Source organism: Schistocerca serialis, chromosome 3 (assembly GCF_023864345.2).
Source record: "Schistocerca serialis cubense isolate TAMUIC-IGC-003099 chromosome 3, iqSchSeri2.2, whole genome shotgun sequence".
Taxonomy (NCBI): Eukaryota; Metazoa; Arthropoda; class Insecta; order Orthoptera; family Acrididae; genus Schistocerca; species Schistocerca serialis.
This window is the reverse complement of record NC_064640.1, coordinates 351,232,671-351,248,495: the sequence shown is the minus strand read 5'-3', so window position 1 is coordinate 351,248,495 and position 15,825 is coordinate 351,232,671. Positions and strand designations below refer to the sequence as shown.

Here is a 15,825-nt window from a genome sequence, read left to right as displayed (position 1 = left end):
GCTAAACTGCCAAAATCCTGAGATATTTCATATTTACAATGATTTATGTGCATGTATTTCGGGTGGGGGTGGGAGGGAGATGTGTAGTCGGATGACCTTGATAAGTAGCTGTAACTGCGAAGGGGAAAGCATAGGTACCTCCTTTCCATACCTATATCAGGCCATTGTCAGCTGATATACCGACATTAACAAGCATAGACTGCGTTTGTGGTTAAATGATATGTACTGCTGAACAGTAACATCGATTCGACAGTTCAACACTATATAGTCACTGTCCACCAATCATGTGAGTCCACATACGTTCGTGTCTCGTGACTGATCCACGAAGTAAAAACATCATGTGGCTCCTGCTAGGATCGTATAAGATGACATACATCATTCGAATATGTAACAGAAAAAAAAATCTCTGAAAAAGACAACTTATTTCCCCTGGAAACATAAGGCTGGATTAGGATGTGTGTGAAAGAATATAGACAACCATTTTTTACTCGAGCATAGCGTGAGATTAGGATGGAAGGGTAATTGATAACAATAGTGCGATGTAAAATCCATCAAGAAGCGTGCAGCAGCAGCTTGCGGCGAATTGGTTTTGTATGCAGAGTGTTCGCAGGTGACAAAGTTGTGCGCAAACAGGCGGGAAGATCTATGGTGGGGTTGGTAGTTAACCTGAGTGTAACTAAATCTGTTGCACATTAATAGGACTAGAAATCCAGAACGCTGTCATCAGAAGCGTTAATTGCTGTAAAATGCCAAGCTGTATACATCTGAAGCAAGCTGGAAAAGAATGCATATGTTGGGTTTGTATACATTTGCTGGAATCTTAAGGGAAGCAATACAAGCACTAAAAATTGATAAGTCAATAAACTAAAACAAAAGAATATGTCAGGCTAAAATTAATTTGAATAAACTTTAAATGGGTGGAGTAAACCGCCCACTAAGAAGTGACACTTTAGGAGGCAAGTGACCGCAGGTACCGATGGTGTTTCACCCAGAGACTGTGGCGCTACAATTCGGATCGAGTTGTAAGAGATAGTAAGGTGACTGCAGTCGCTGGAGGAAACGCTGATATTGATTTGGTCTGGCATGTACGAGGGTCAGTCAAAAAGTAATGCCTCCTATTTTTTTTTCTACGTTTAATTGTCAGGAAATTTAAATGCAATTACATAGGTTGAAAACCACAACATTGAGGATCATTTTGTCATTTTTCAATGTAATCTCCGCCCATCTCTACAGTTTTGGTCCATGTTTGAACAAGGGCATGTATCCCAGCACTGTAAAAATCACAGCTCTGCTTCCTAAGCCATTGACGCACGGATGTTTTGACGGCCTCCTCATCTTCAAAATGAATCCCACGATGAGCTTCTTTTAGTGGCCCGAACAGATGGAAGTCTGATGGTGCCAGGTCAGGGCTGTATGGGGGATGAGGCAAAACTTCCCATCCAATTTTGACAATCTCGTCAGAGGTGTGACGACTGGTGTGTGGTCTTGCATTGTCATGCAAAAGAAGAACATCTGCCATTGATTTTGTTGGGCGAACTCGCTGAAGACGTGCTTTAAGTTTGTTGAGGGTTGTGACGTATTGAACAGAATTTATTGTGCATCCCTGCTCCAAAAAATCAACCAGAATCACACCCTCTGTATCCCAGAAAACTGTTGCCATAACTTTCCCTGCCGATCGCACAGTTTTGAATTTTTTCTTCCTCGGCGAGCTTGTGTGACGCCACTCCATTGACTGCCTCTTTGATTCGGGTTCAAAAAAATGCACCCATGTTTCGTCCCCGGTCACAATTTTTTTCAGAAACTCATCTCCCTCCAAACGGAAGCGCTGCAAGTGTTGGGAGGCTATTGTTTTCCTTGCCTCTTTATTCTGATCGGTTAACATTCTTGGAACCCACCGTGCACAAACTTTTGAGTACCCCAATTGTTTAATAATCGTGATCACACTGCCTTTACTAAGAGAAATAATGCGACACACTTCATCTGCAGTCACCCGACGGTCACCACGAATGATGTCATCAACTTGCTGAATGTTGTGTGGAGTCACTGCACTCACCGGCCTGCCGCTCCGCTTTTCGTCAGTCAACGGTGTTTGCCCTTCAGCTTCCTTACAACGACGAACCCATCGTCTAACAGTGCTGACATCCACTGTCACAACACCATACACCTTCTTCAGTCTTTCATGAATGCGTATGGGCGTTTCACCTTCTGCATTCAAGAATTCAATCACACAACGCTGTCTCAAACGAACATCGATGTCGGCCATCTTACAAACTTCTGCTGTGCTGCCACCTGTTGACACAGAAAGTTACTACTGCAGTGGATTGCAGAAGAAGGTTTGAGGAATGGCGCCAAATTCAAATTTTTCACTTAACTTAATTTCTTTAAGTAGAAAAAAAATGGGAGGCATTACTTTTTGACCGACCCTCGTACACTTGACAGAAAAAAGTGGGTCACTACTGAAAGCAACCAACATAACGCAGCTGTGTCGAAGGTCCTCTAAACGCCGAAACCATGTGGGGTAGAGCCGTTTGTCTATATACAATGGTTAGAACAAGAGACCACTAGAGAACATTGCTCATTATGGCAGTCAGTCCAGATGTAAACTAATACTCAGATACAACAAATACTAGAAAGCACGTTGTTAGGATAAGACACTCCCTAAAGCTTGTAAATTAAACTTCATTATAATAAGTGACACTCCAGAAGTCTCATCACATCAATTAAATGACATGGCGAGTTTCTGTTCGCGATTCGAACATCCTTTTGATGTTAATATGCTTACTTGTTCTCCTGGCACCAATATAAGAGCAGCAAGCAGAAATACACATCAGGTCTTCTGTTGCAATGGCTCACTGGGAGATGTCAACTCGAGATAGAGTAGTTGTAACGAAGGGTCAAAAATACCCTTATGAATTATTACAGGAGGTGGATGCTCCACCGGAGAAACTGGAGGAAGGTGTGGCGTGCCATATACCACTGCAACGAGATGGTGGAGGAACTACCTTGAAAGAGGCATTACCAACACATATCGTGGCTCAGGTACGAAGACAGTGAACTCAGAGCAGGAGGAAAGGGAGTTAGTGTCGAAGAGCAGAGAAAATACCTTTCTGAACGCGAAGCAGTTGCAGTGGGAGACGAACTTCTCCGGCTCCAGTGATACGATTCGCCGAAAGCTGAGGAACGCTGGAGTGCATGCACGACGATCCGCCATGAAACAAGAGCTCAGCAAAGACAATATTTTATACTGGCTGGTATTTGCGGAGCTCCGTCTGAATTGGTCATGGGAAAATGTCATTTTTCACTGACGAGACGGCTTTTTCCACCAGTGACGACTGCCCAAGAGTCGTTAACATGCCGAAAGGGTTTCGTTATCGACGCGAATATGTAACCGCGATAAGAAGAAGTGGGCAACTATCTGTTTGCTGCTGAGGATGAGTTTCTGCGAGAGGAGCAGGAAATCTTCACAGGATAGAAGGAACTTAGGGTATCGATAGCTACGATGCCACGGCGTAGGTGCAAGTTCGTAGGCTGGCACTACACCGACACCGACGACAGCGCCCTCTAGCCGGCGCTGAGCAGCTCTACGAGCGCTGCTCCAGATTCTACCCATTTGATTCCGAGCCGACGGCCAAGCAACTTAGTTTCTACTTCATAGGGGGACTAGCCATTACAGACTTCGTTACTTCAGTTACTTCAATGATAGTTTGTCCAACTACTAGTAGCAGTACCGTTGATACCTGTACGGCTTCGCACCTACGTGCTCATTTCAGCCAAAGTTAAGTAAAACCACTTTTAATTGCAGTACCAAGCATTTCACCTTTTCCTGATCCTACTCACTTCCTACATTCGGCCTACACTTCAGTTTACAGGAGCAGACCCACGCGCCGCCTTCCAGGAGGGAATCGAAAGAACTCTCGACAGTAAACAGTATGCCCTCATACTGGAAGATGTGATGCTTCCGTCAGTGCGAATGCTGTACAGAGAAGGGGACTTCACATTGGAAGAGAACTATTCATCCGTTCACGAGTTTACATTCGTTCAAAAGCAGCTCTCCGCGATTTCCGTCAACGTCATGGACTGGCTGCCCCACGGCCTGCTGATATGAACCCTATGGAAAACGTGGGCTGAGGTCGTCGGAACGTTAACAGAGAACTGGCAACAAAACCAACGAAGTAAAGCTGACGCTCTTTGAAAGTGGGTTCTTGAAGCCTGGGAGGAAGTTGCTTCCACAGGTTGTTACGTCTGACGCCTTATAGATTCTATGCCAAGACACATGATACGGGTGCAAAATAATATGGGATTCTGGATGGAGTATTAGAGTCCTTAAAACGTTTTGTTATGTCGTCTTTTCCTTAATTATTCCTCACTGAGAGCCAGTGGAAGATCACTTGGCAAAAGATAGAATAAAATTTGAGTTAGTTTTCCTTTGAGTTGCCTTTTTAATTGAAGTAATATTTCAACTTATACCCAGTACAGATACTTACAAAGTGCTGGCCGGGGTGGCCGAGCGGTTCTAGGTGCTACGGTCGCAGGTTAGAATCCTGCCTCGGGTATGGATGTGTGTGATGTCCTTAGGTCAGATAGGTTTAAGTAGTTCTAAGTTCTAGGGGACTGATGACCTCAGATGTTAAGTCCCATAGTGTTCAGAGCTATTTCCTCACGACGCCAGACTCCTCCAGGTCTTTACGAATGGCACGATCCTAAGTACTAGTGAAAGGGAATTTGATAGGTGACACCTCTCCGTGTGGGGTCAGCAGGACGACATGTATGAGGGTGGAATAGCCAGCACAGAACTATTCGTTGCGTTACCTGCAGCCGAACATGTGCACATATCACTACTGGTGAAGAAACAATGTTGGTCCCACTCCTCAACGGCGATTCGGCGTAGACCCCTCATAATGGTTGGTGGGTCACGTCGTGCATAAACAGCCCTTTTCAGTCTATCCCAGGCATGTTCGATGGGGTTCATGTCTGGAGGAGACACTGGCCACTCTAGTCGAGTGATCTCGTTATCGTCAAGGAAGCCATTCACAAGATGTGCACGATGGGGTCGCGAATTGGCTGCCTCGCCAAAATGCTGCCGATATGGTTGCACTATCGGTCGGATGATAGTATTCACATATCGTACAGCCGTTACGACGCCTCCATGACCACCAGCGGCGTTCGTCGATCCCACATAATGCCGCCCCAAAACAGCAGAACCTCCCTCTTGCCGCACTCGCTCGACAGTGTGTCTAAGGCGTTCAGCCCGACCGGGTTGCCTCCAAACATGTCTCCAACGATTGTCTGGTTGAAGGCATATGCGACACTCGTCGGTGAAGAGAACGTGATGCCAATCCTGAGCGGTCCATTCGACATGTTGTGCCCATCTGTACCGCGCTGCATGGTGTCGTGGTTGCAAAGATGGACCTCGCTGTGGACGTCGGGAGTGAAGTTGGGCATCATGCAGCCTATTGCGCACAGTTCGAGTCTTAACACGATGTCCTGTTTCTGCACGAAAACCATTATTCAACATGGTAGCGTTGCTGTCAGGATTCCTGCGAGTCATAATTTGTAGGTAACGGTCATCCACTGCAGTAGTAGCCCTTGGGCGGCCTGAGCGGGGCATGTCATCGACAGTTCCTGTCTCTGTATCTCCTCCACGTCCGAACAACGTCGCTTTGGTTCACTCCGAGACGCGTGGACACTTCCCTTGTTGAGAGCCCTTCCTGGCACAAACTAACTATGCGGACGCGATCGAACCTCGGTATTGACCGTCTATGCATGGTTAAACTGCAGTCAACACGAGCCGTGTACCTCCTTCCTGGTGGAATGACTGGAACTGATCCGCTGTCGGATTCCCTCCGTCCAATAGGCGCTGCTCGTGCATCGTTGTTTACATATTTGAACGGGTTTAGTGACATCTCTGTATAGTCAGAGGGACTGTGTGAAACAATATCCACAGTCAACGTCTATCTTCAGCAGTTCTGGGAATCTGGGTGATGGAAAAAATTTTTGATCTGTGTATTTAATACCTGACATCTGTTTGTGCTTAATTAACAGTTCATATATGTACCGGTTTCTACAGCCGGTCCATTACTACAACTTTACTTCATGGCTTTTCACACTTGTGCGTTGCACTTTATTACGTACCTTTCGTGGTTACGTCGGAGGGGCAATATAAGCTTCATGGGGTTCCTGATGCAGTGCTAAACGTTCGTCATTTATTTACAGGTTCGGCCATTCGGCCCTCGCATACGGTAGAACGACGGTTCAATCACGCGCCTGGCCATCCTGATTTAGGTTTTCCGTGATTTCCCTAAATCGCTCCAGGCAAATGCCGGGATGGTTCCTTCTTAAGGGCACGGCCGACTTCTGTCCCCGTCCTTCGCTAATCCTTGAGACCGATGGCATTGCTGTCTGGTCTCTTCCCCCAACCTCAACGCAACATTCGGCCTTGTGAACTGATACCGGTGAAAACTTCGATGTTTGACGTCTCCTTATGCCTAGTCGTGTCTCGATCATACATGCAAACTTTGTTTGGTTAACAGTGGGTCAAACTGGGATCTGGAACAAAAAAAAAAATAAAAAATAGCTCTGAACACTATGGGACTTAACATCTGAGGTCATCAGTCCCCTAGAACTTAGAACTACTTAAACCTACCTAACCTAAGGACACCACACACATCCATGCCCGAGGCAGGATTCGAACCTGCGACCGTAGCGGTCGCGCGGTTCCAGACTGTAGCGCCTAGAACCGCTCGGCCACTGTGGCCGGCGATCTCGAACAGAAACTCGTCGTGTCATAGGTGTCATGAGTGTGTTAAGACATCTGCAGTGTCATTTATTGTAATTGTGATGTAACGGGTGAGTTGTAGCGCCCTGGAAGTATTATATGTTCGGAGCTGAGGCGGCCGCACAGGACGCTCGCCAAAGCCGCGGCCCGGCAGCGACCACGTGGTGGCGAACGTTAGCCGGACGAGAGGGGTGGCCCCAGCGCATGGTCCAGCCGCGCGCCTGGCAATTCCTTGTTCACACTGTGACGGAGACGGTGCTTTCTGTCGATGAAGAAGATTTCTATGCCGGGAGTGCCAAAGACGGCGGACTTTGTGAAACATTAATGGCAGACATTTCACAGTTCATATAGAAATTAATAGTAGCCAGAGGAATCATGATCCCTAAAAAAGAAACATGTACATTACCATTATTTGCACGACGATTCTGATGGTGTAATCAGATTTTCAATATCTTTATTAGTTTAAAGTTTAGTATTTGACTGTAAATTAGGCAAATAACACCCAGCAACGAATTTCCAAAATGCAAACGCTTCATCCGAATTCGTCGATCGACGTGTCTTTAGAAAGCTATTAGTGTAAACCTAAATTGGTATAAATTACAGGCATGTAAATTGAATAGTACATGAGTTATTGGAGTTAAAATTGGCGGATTACTATCGATCGCGTCGGGCCGTAAGTACTCCACAGTTACACGAATAAACGGTAGCAGTATGCTTATAAATATATTTATTCATCTATGTCTTTGTATGTATATACAATTCATGAAGAAATTGGTTAAATATTTACTGTGTTTTAGAAAGCACACAGACACTAGGCTCCTGGCCTACCTTTTGCATCTTTCCTTTTGATATGTGTTTATTTAATTGTTTATGTATTGAATAATGTGTGCTAGAGCGTGTTTATTGTCCAGCCATAGGAATATCTATTTAATTTCAAGTTATTTAAATGTAACTCTAGTATTTCGTATGTTTCATTATGTCTGTGAGTGGGCATTGGCTTGAAGACATGGTGGAAGCGCTCTAGCCAATCACAGCGATCGTCTCTGGGGTGGACACGAGGCAGTGCTGGACAGTCGCACAGGACACGGGTGTGCGACGGACGCGGAGTCGGCGGAAAGACTTGGAGAGTGGAGAGGTTTGCGCGTGGTCGCGAGAGATAGAAATACTTCGGAGTGCCGACTTGTGAACTTGTGAGATTTCCGTGGCTTCTATAGTGAAGACGAAGTGTGCGTTTAGAAGTGAATATCTTGCGAGCTGTGTTGTTCTTCATAACTAATTACGTGCTGTAGGAATCTACCGTTTCCCTGTTATTCAACTTATGTTTTATTTAATTGCTGGACCATCTACACCAATAAGTGTTTTGCAGAGATATACCACATTCTCAAAAGTACTTCTACTATCGTACTCATCATTTAAAGTCGTTAAGATAGTACCTGCAGAATTTATTTAATTGCAATCTTTCATTTATAAATTTCTATATTAATTCGCAACTGCCGAGTGATAGGAACCTTCGACCATTCGATTCGTATGTGTATTCATATTGTATGCTGTAGACTGAGCAGTATTTGGCTTGTAATGCGGCAACTACGTATCCCAGCCCCTAGACAACGAAACCAGCCAAAACGTTTTATATTTCAACTCTGAGTCGGAGGGCGCGTAGTTATTTATAGAAAGCCCACATAATGAAGTTTAATTTACAAGTTTTAATGACTGTCTTATCTCTAATAACATGTTTTCTAATATGGGTTTTATGACAACATTGGTTTACATCTGGACGGATTATTCAAAAGTAGCTCTAAGCACCATGGGACTTAACATCAGAGTTCATCAGTCCCCTTGACTTAGAACTACGTAAACCTAACTAACCTAAGGACATCACACACACCCATGCCCGAGGCAGGATTCGAACCTGTGATCGCAGCAACAACGCGGTTCCGGACTGAAGCGCCTAGAACCGCTCGGTCACATCGGCCAGCGGACGGATTGCCTTAACGAACAGTGTTCTCTAGTAGTCTCTTGTGGTACCCAATGTTTATAGTCAACGACTGTACTGAAGTGGGTTTAGAGGACCTGCGACATGGCTATGCTATGTTATCTGTATAGACTATAGAGTCAGGTGCGGCTATACATTGGAATTCAGGTGTGGCTTGCTTTTTGTGCACTCGAGTGTACTTCCTGGTTAATTGGCCCCCGATTTGCAACAGGTGTATAAGGGTGTAGTTGTTGGGTTTGCTTTTAAATACATTACTAATGCTAAGGATATGCATACTACACGTAGGGATATACTCTGCTCTATACATAATACAGTATCATGATCGGGCCGCGTGGGGTAGCCGTGCCGTCTAAGGCGCCTTGCCATGGTTCGCGATGCTCCTCCCTCGGAGGTTCGAGTCCTCCCTCGGGTATAGGTGTGTGTGTTGTCCTTAGCGTAAGTTAGTTTAAGTAGTGTGTAAGCCTAGGGACCGATGACCACAACAGTTTGGTCCCATAGGAACTTACCACAAATTTCCAAAAATCATTTTCTGTCCACTAGTGAATAGCGTTTGGGGGTAAAAATAAGCAATGCTGTGATTAAGTCCCAAATCAGCCCCTGCTCGTGCAATAGCTCTGAATTATGCATGGAGGCGTGAGTCTGTTGTACCAATTGAAAGCTCTGTGATAATTTAAGATTCGAATTGTGGAGTTATACTGTATTTGAAAAAAAAGGTAATTTATGTCTCACTTAACACTATGCTTCAGTGAAAACTCTGACACCATTACACCGTCGTATTTCTACCGTAGTAGTCATAAGAATACAATAAAGGAGATTAGGACTCGTAGAGGGGGATATTTACAGACAATCGTTCGATATCGATGCCAACTGCCTCACCGCAGTGGTAACACCGGTTCCCGCCAGATCACAGAAGTTAAGCGCTGTCGGGCAGCGATAGCACTTGGATGGGTGACCATTCGGTCTGCCGAGCGCTGTTGGCAAGCGGGGTGCACTCAGTCCTTGTGGCACAAACTGAGGAGCTACTTGATTGAGAAGTGGCGGCTCCGGTCTCGTAAACTGATATACGGCCGGGAGAGCGGGGTGCTGACCACATGCCCCTCCATATCGGCATCCAGTGACGCCTGTGGGCTGAGGATGACACGGCGGCCGGTCGGACCATTGGGCCTTCCAAGTCCTGTTCGGACGGATTTTTTTTTATTTGATATCGATTAATTGTAGCAGTTATGATTCAGAATTGATCTGTGCAGTCCTCGTATACTCTGCATGGTAGGGAAATCTTCCTATACGTTAGTGTACTATTTTCCGTGTTGTGAGAGCACTCTATCTAGGCAGTGACTGGTGGGGGACTAGACAGCCTTCTAACTAATGGAACAGTGCTGTCCGAACGTGATGGGATATCGAGATAATTAGCAGGCGTCTTTGACTTGGCGGGGGACATATCTTACTCAGCAAAATCAAGTGGATTCAAATGCTATAGATCAGACTGGAAGCTTCGTGAGAATATGACGGGTAAACGATACTCTGACAAAATGGAAGTTGAAAGATGATCTCTATATCGTTTATTGTGGGCAAACATATTACAACCTCTCACACACGTTCGTGAAGTGACTGCAGTGAGAAAATTAGGGGTTAATACGATGGTTTTTATTGAGAGACAATCAGCAGCAGAAGATACGTCTTTTGTTTTCTCGATAAATAAGAGACAATATTTTGCCCTGAGTTTTGTTAGCCTGTAAATGGATGGATTGATGGACTGACTTCTTAATAAGTAGACTAAATTTACATCTACATCTATATGCATGCCTCGCGTGCCTACGGTGTGTGGCGGAAAGCACTCTGTACCATTACTGGTAATTTCCTTTACTATTAAGCTCACAAATAGAGCAAGGGAAAAGAAGACTTTCTATATTCCTCTGTATGAGGGCTAATTTCTTGTATCTTATGTCCTGGTCTTTACGAGAAATTTATGTTGAGGGCAGTAGAACCCTTCTGCAGTCAGCTTCAAATGTCGGTTCTCTAAATTTTGTCAATAGTGTTCCTCGAAAAGGACATCGCCTTCCCTCCAGGGATTCCCATTTGAGTTCTCGAAGCGTCCGCCCACTAATTTGGCGACAGCCAGTTGTATTACCGAATTTATAAAGTGATGCATTGTATTGACCTGATATTTGCAACCTTTCTGTGCTGCTATTTGGCTACCTTAAGAAACTTCGTAGAAGACGAGGCATTTGAATACCTTAAGAGTGTTTGGAAGTTAAGCGGCATCCTGTAACAGAGAGGTTAGCACTCCGTCATGAGCCAAAAGTGAGTTTCATATTTTTGTCCTGCGATGCAGGACATAACATATATTAAGCTGATAAGAACAGATTCTTCTAGTGGATGAGAGAATACAAAGTATTCTACAGGATTTGCGCACTAAGAATCAACAAGTAACGATACTTTAGTGATATGAAAACGCGCGTATGCTCTAATTTTTTCTGTCTTCCAAAATAGCGACTATAAAAGGGAGTTATCTACACTTCGCTTCAGAAATTCGACATGTATGGACAACAACACCCTCGTCTCGGATTGCTTTTTTTCCTTTATTGTGTTTCAGTGCCCTATCTGGGGAGGACTGGCAGCAGCATATGCGCTGCTCTTCAGCCGAAAGACAGTAATTGTACAAAGAAGACATTTAAAACAACAGAAAGGAGAAAATGTGGCGTACATAGATATAAAAATGGGGAACAGTTCGGAAGAAAACAGACAAAAACAGGGACCCAGGGGGAAATCTGCTGTGGGGGGAGGAGGGGAGAGGAAAACGGGGGCCCTGGGGACGGGCCGGAACAGTTGGAAGGAAGGGTAGATGTCACGGTGAAGTTCAACATCCGGGAGGGGGAGGTACTGGAAATTGCTCTGATGAAGGAGATGGAGGGTGTGGAGGTGGAGAGAGGGAGGAATATAGCGATAGAGAAGTGGCAATGGGCAGGGGGTGGAGAGGAAGGAGGAAACCAGGGGTGGGGGGGATCAAGCCTGCGGACAGTGTAAAGGATGTGGAGATGGTGGTGGAAAAGGAGGAGGTGGGGCAAGGGCATGAGGTCATATAGGAATCATGCAGGGGAAGGAAGGCGGATACGGAAGGTAAGGCAGAGCACGTGGCGTTCGAAGATTTGGAGGGCCTTATAAAAGCGGGAGGAGGGGGGTGGGTGGAGATCCATTCAGTGCTGGCATAGCAGAGGATAGGATGGATGAGGGAGTTGTAGGCCAGACAGGAGTTTCAGGAGGCAGAGGTGGAAATGGGCTTTCTGCTGGATGGTCAGGAGATGAATGGTCCATGTGAGGTGACAATAGAGGGTGAGGCCAAGGTATCTCAGGATGGTGGTGAGCTGGATGGGATGACCATAAATGTTGAGGTAGAAATTGTGGGGATGAAAGGAGCCTGTAGTGCGGCCTATGATGATTGCCTGGCTTTTGGAAGGTTTGATACCAAGGAACCACTGGTTACGCCAAGTGGTGGATTGGTCAAGGTGGGTTTGGAAGGTGCACTGGGAATGTTGAAGAGTAGGATAGAGAGCCAGGAAGGCTGTGTCATCAGCAATTTGGAGGAGGTGGACATGTGAGGTGGCTTGGGCATATCTGCAGTGTACAGGAGATAGAGGAGAGGGGAGAGGATGGTGTCCTGGGGGACGCGAGCAGTGGGATAAGAGACGGGAGTTGGTGTCATGGAGAGAGACATAGGAAGGACAGTGTGAGAGGGAGGAAGCGACTAAAAGGACAAAACTGATAGGCAGAGCATAGGTTTGGAGTTTAAAGAGGAGTTTAAAGAGGAGGCCGGGATGCCATATGTGATTGTAGGCATTTTCGAAATCGAGGGAAACAAAAATGGCAGAGCGACGGGAGTTAAGTTGGAGGGAAAGAAGGTGAATGAGGTTAAGGAGTTGGTCTTTGGTGGAGAAAGAGGATCGGAATCTACACAGGGTAATGGGGAGGAGGTGGTAGTTCTTAGGATGCTGATGGATACGACAGGAGAGGATAGATTCGGAAACCTTACAGAAGATGAAGGTGAGGCAGATGGAATGATAGGAAGAGGTGACAGAAGGGGGTTTGTTGGGTTTCAGGAATAAGAGGATGCGGGAAATCTTCCACAGGTCGCGGTAGAAGCCAATAGAGAGGATGTCGTTGTAGAGATTGGCAAGGACAGTCAGGAAGGAGAAGGAGCTTTCTGTAAGGTGGCGGTAGGTGACACAGTCATGACCAGGGGCCGTGTTGTGTTTTAACTGGAGGATATGTTTAATGTCTTGTGCTGTGATTGGAGTGTTGATGTCAGAGTGGGGCAGCTGCCCCAAGTACTGGAGGCTAGGAGCAAGTGGAGCAACCAAGGTATCAGCATGTTAAAGAGAATAATCAAAGTGGGGATCATTAGGGATGGAGAAGACCTCAGAAAGGTGGGAAGCGAAGTGGTTGGCCTTGCTGAGGTTGTCAGGAAAGGGGCGATTGTTATGGAGAAGGGGATAATGGGGTGTGGAATGGGAACCAGTAAGGCAATGGAAGGCAGACCAGTACTTGGAGGAGCTGATAGGGAGTGTGAGGTGTTGAGTCATGTACAGGTCTGGAGCCAGTCTCAGCGTTTCTTTGCAGTGATAAGGTTCCATACATGTCACTGTATATGCCAGTGGACTTGAAGTGTATCCCTGTCACGAGTGTGCAGGAAGGAGCGATAGAGGCTGTGGGATTCACAGAGGAGTAGGACAGTCCATGGAGGGAGAGTGGGACAGTGGGGATGGATGGTTTTAGTAGGAACATGTGCCTCTACGGCGTCAGTAATGGTCTTCTGAAGGAAGGAAGAGGTGTGGATGATGTTGTCAGGATGGTGATAGCTGAGAGGGTAGCTTTCGACCTGGGTGGCGATGGATTTCCGGTAATCATCCCACATGGTGCAATAGTAGCCATGGACTACCTTGGAAGGGGGTGCTGAGTGGGGAATCAGAGTGGGGTGGTGAGCAGACGTTATGGTGAGAAGGATGTGGAGGTGGTCGCTATCTGTGGGGTCAAGGATGTCAATGGCGATATGCCAAAGGAGGTTGGCAGAGGCAATAACAACATCGAGGGTGGTGTTGCTATCAGGACAGGTGAGCTGGTGAAGGGGAAAAAGGTCACCTTGGATTGTGGAGAGGAACTGATGCCACCGCTGAAGGGTGGTAGTGTAGCGGCTATGGATGTTGATGATGGTGGCAATCACATAGGTGGAAAAGGTGCGATCAATGTTGGAGATGAAGTCCCAGGAGAGAGGAGCAGTGGAGAGAATATATATGGTGGAGCAGGTATTGGTGAGGAAGAGGAAGAAGACGTTGAGGATAAGGTGTTTGGTGGGGTCATTGAGGAGGACTGGTGGCTGGATAGGGATATTTTTAAGGTGGCTGATGGTGACTCCACCCTGCGCTCAAGGACCAGGAGCATCAGTGCTTCGGAGGATATAGGGAGAGGTGCACATAGTATGGTGGGGCTGGAGAAAGGTTTTGTTCAGGAGGAAAGTGTCGACCTGGTGGTGGGAGAAGGTGTTCATGAGTACGTATTTGTTAGTTTGGAAGGTGCAGAAGTTCTGGAATAGCATGCGACACTCATGCCGCGCCATGGGGGGGGGGGGGGGGTGAAGAAAGGGGAGGGAAGAAGCTTAAACTAGGGTGTCAAGGCGGGTGAAGGTGAAGTAGGCTTGGTTGTGGGAGTAAGTGGCAAAGGTGTTTAGGTGAAAGATGGAGTGGGCAGCGAGGGAGATCTGTTCGAGGGTGTGGGGGCGTTGAAAAGCGTGGATGGTTTGGAGGACTATGGTGAGGAATTTGATGATGTCTTCAGCCATGGGGGTGGACAGAGGGAATTGTTGGGGTGGGAGGGGGGATCGATGGGACAGACAGGGACAGTAAGCTCTGGGGTGGCAGGAGAGGCTTTAGCTTGGGAGTAGGTGGGGTGGGGGCCATTGTAGGTATTACAGGAAGGAGATGTAGCAAGGTTGGAGCAGTTTTTGAGAAAGTGGGAGGCCTTATAATGGGGACAGATGGGGGGGGGGGGTTTGCAGTTGGGGGTCAGGTGATCATTGTGCATGAGGCAGTGCTGGCAGCAGTAGGATTGTGGTGGGGATTTGGAGGATTCAACAGGTTGGTGGCAGTGGAAAATTAGGGCACCCTGGGTGAGGAGGTGGTCAGTGGAGGGGGTGGACTACAAAAAGACCCGCATGAGATAGATGGGATCGGAGACATTGTGGAGGCTGGGGCTGATGAGAAGAGGAAGGGTCTCAGGGACGCAAGGGGGCCAAATATAGTGCACAGGAGTTTGCGGAGGAGGTCCGTGTGAAAGGAGGGGAAGGAGGACTTGATGGGGACTGAGCCCCTGCGGGGAATCAGTTGGGAGATGGGAGCAGCAGGTACATACTTACACATCTCCATGGTGAGGGTATGGGCATCGAGGAACTTGTGTTCTGGGGTGGACAGGACAAATGTGTGAAGGGTGGGGGCTGGGGAATGGGTGTCAGGAGGAGGGGTAATGTTCATGGAGATGATGGCTGGAGGGGGAGGAGGAGGTGACATTTATGGGAAGTGGTGGGAGGAGAGTCGTCAATGACACACTTCTGGGGTTTTCTGGAGAGTGGAGGCTGGGAGGAGGGGAGAGTAATAGGAGAGTAACAGGGAGAAGAGGGAGGTGGCGAGTGACAGATCCCATGGGCACAGTGGAGGTGCTGGGAGATGTGGCTCGTTCAGTGGTGGAGATGGTGGCCTGGCATGACATGATGCGGGTGGGGGAGGCAGACAATGAAGCGACAGGGGTGGGTGATAGAGGGGTAGCCAGCCACCTGAAGGGTGGCAGCAGAGGTGGCAGTGGAGGCGTATGTGCGGGCGGGGGCAGGAGAGTGAGCAGTTGCGGCCTCGGAGGCTGGGGAAGGGTGTAGATGTGGGGTAAACAGCAGAGGAGGAGATGGTGGAATGGGTGAGTGGGCTGAGCGGAGTCGAGGTATAAGGAGGGAAGCCAGGGGTGACACTCCAGGAAGTGACAGTGGAAGTGGGGGAGATTAGCTGAGAAGTTTTTGGTATGT

The 15,825-nt window shown here is 47.2% G+C and overlaps 1 pseudogene; it reads right to left on the bottom strand.

The window, feature by feature from the left end:
• Window positions 1–10,987: 10,987 nt before the first annotated feature.
• LOC126472224 (U2 spliceosomal RNA) lies at window positions 10,988–11,163 on the bottom strand (annotated as a pseudogene).
• Between the last annotated feature and the right edge of the window lie 4,662 nt (window positions 11,164–15,825).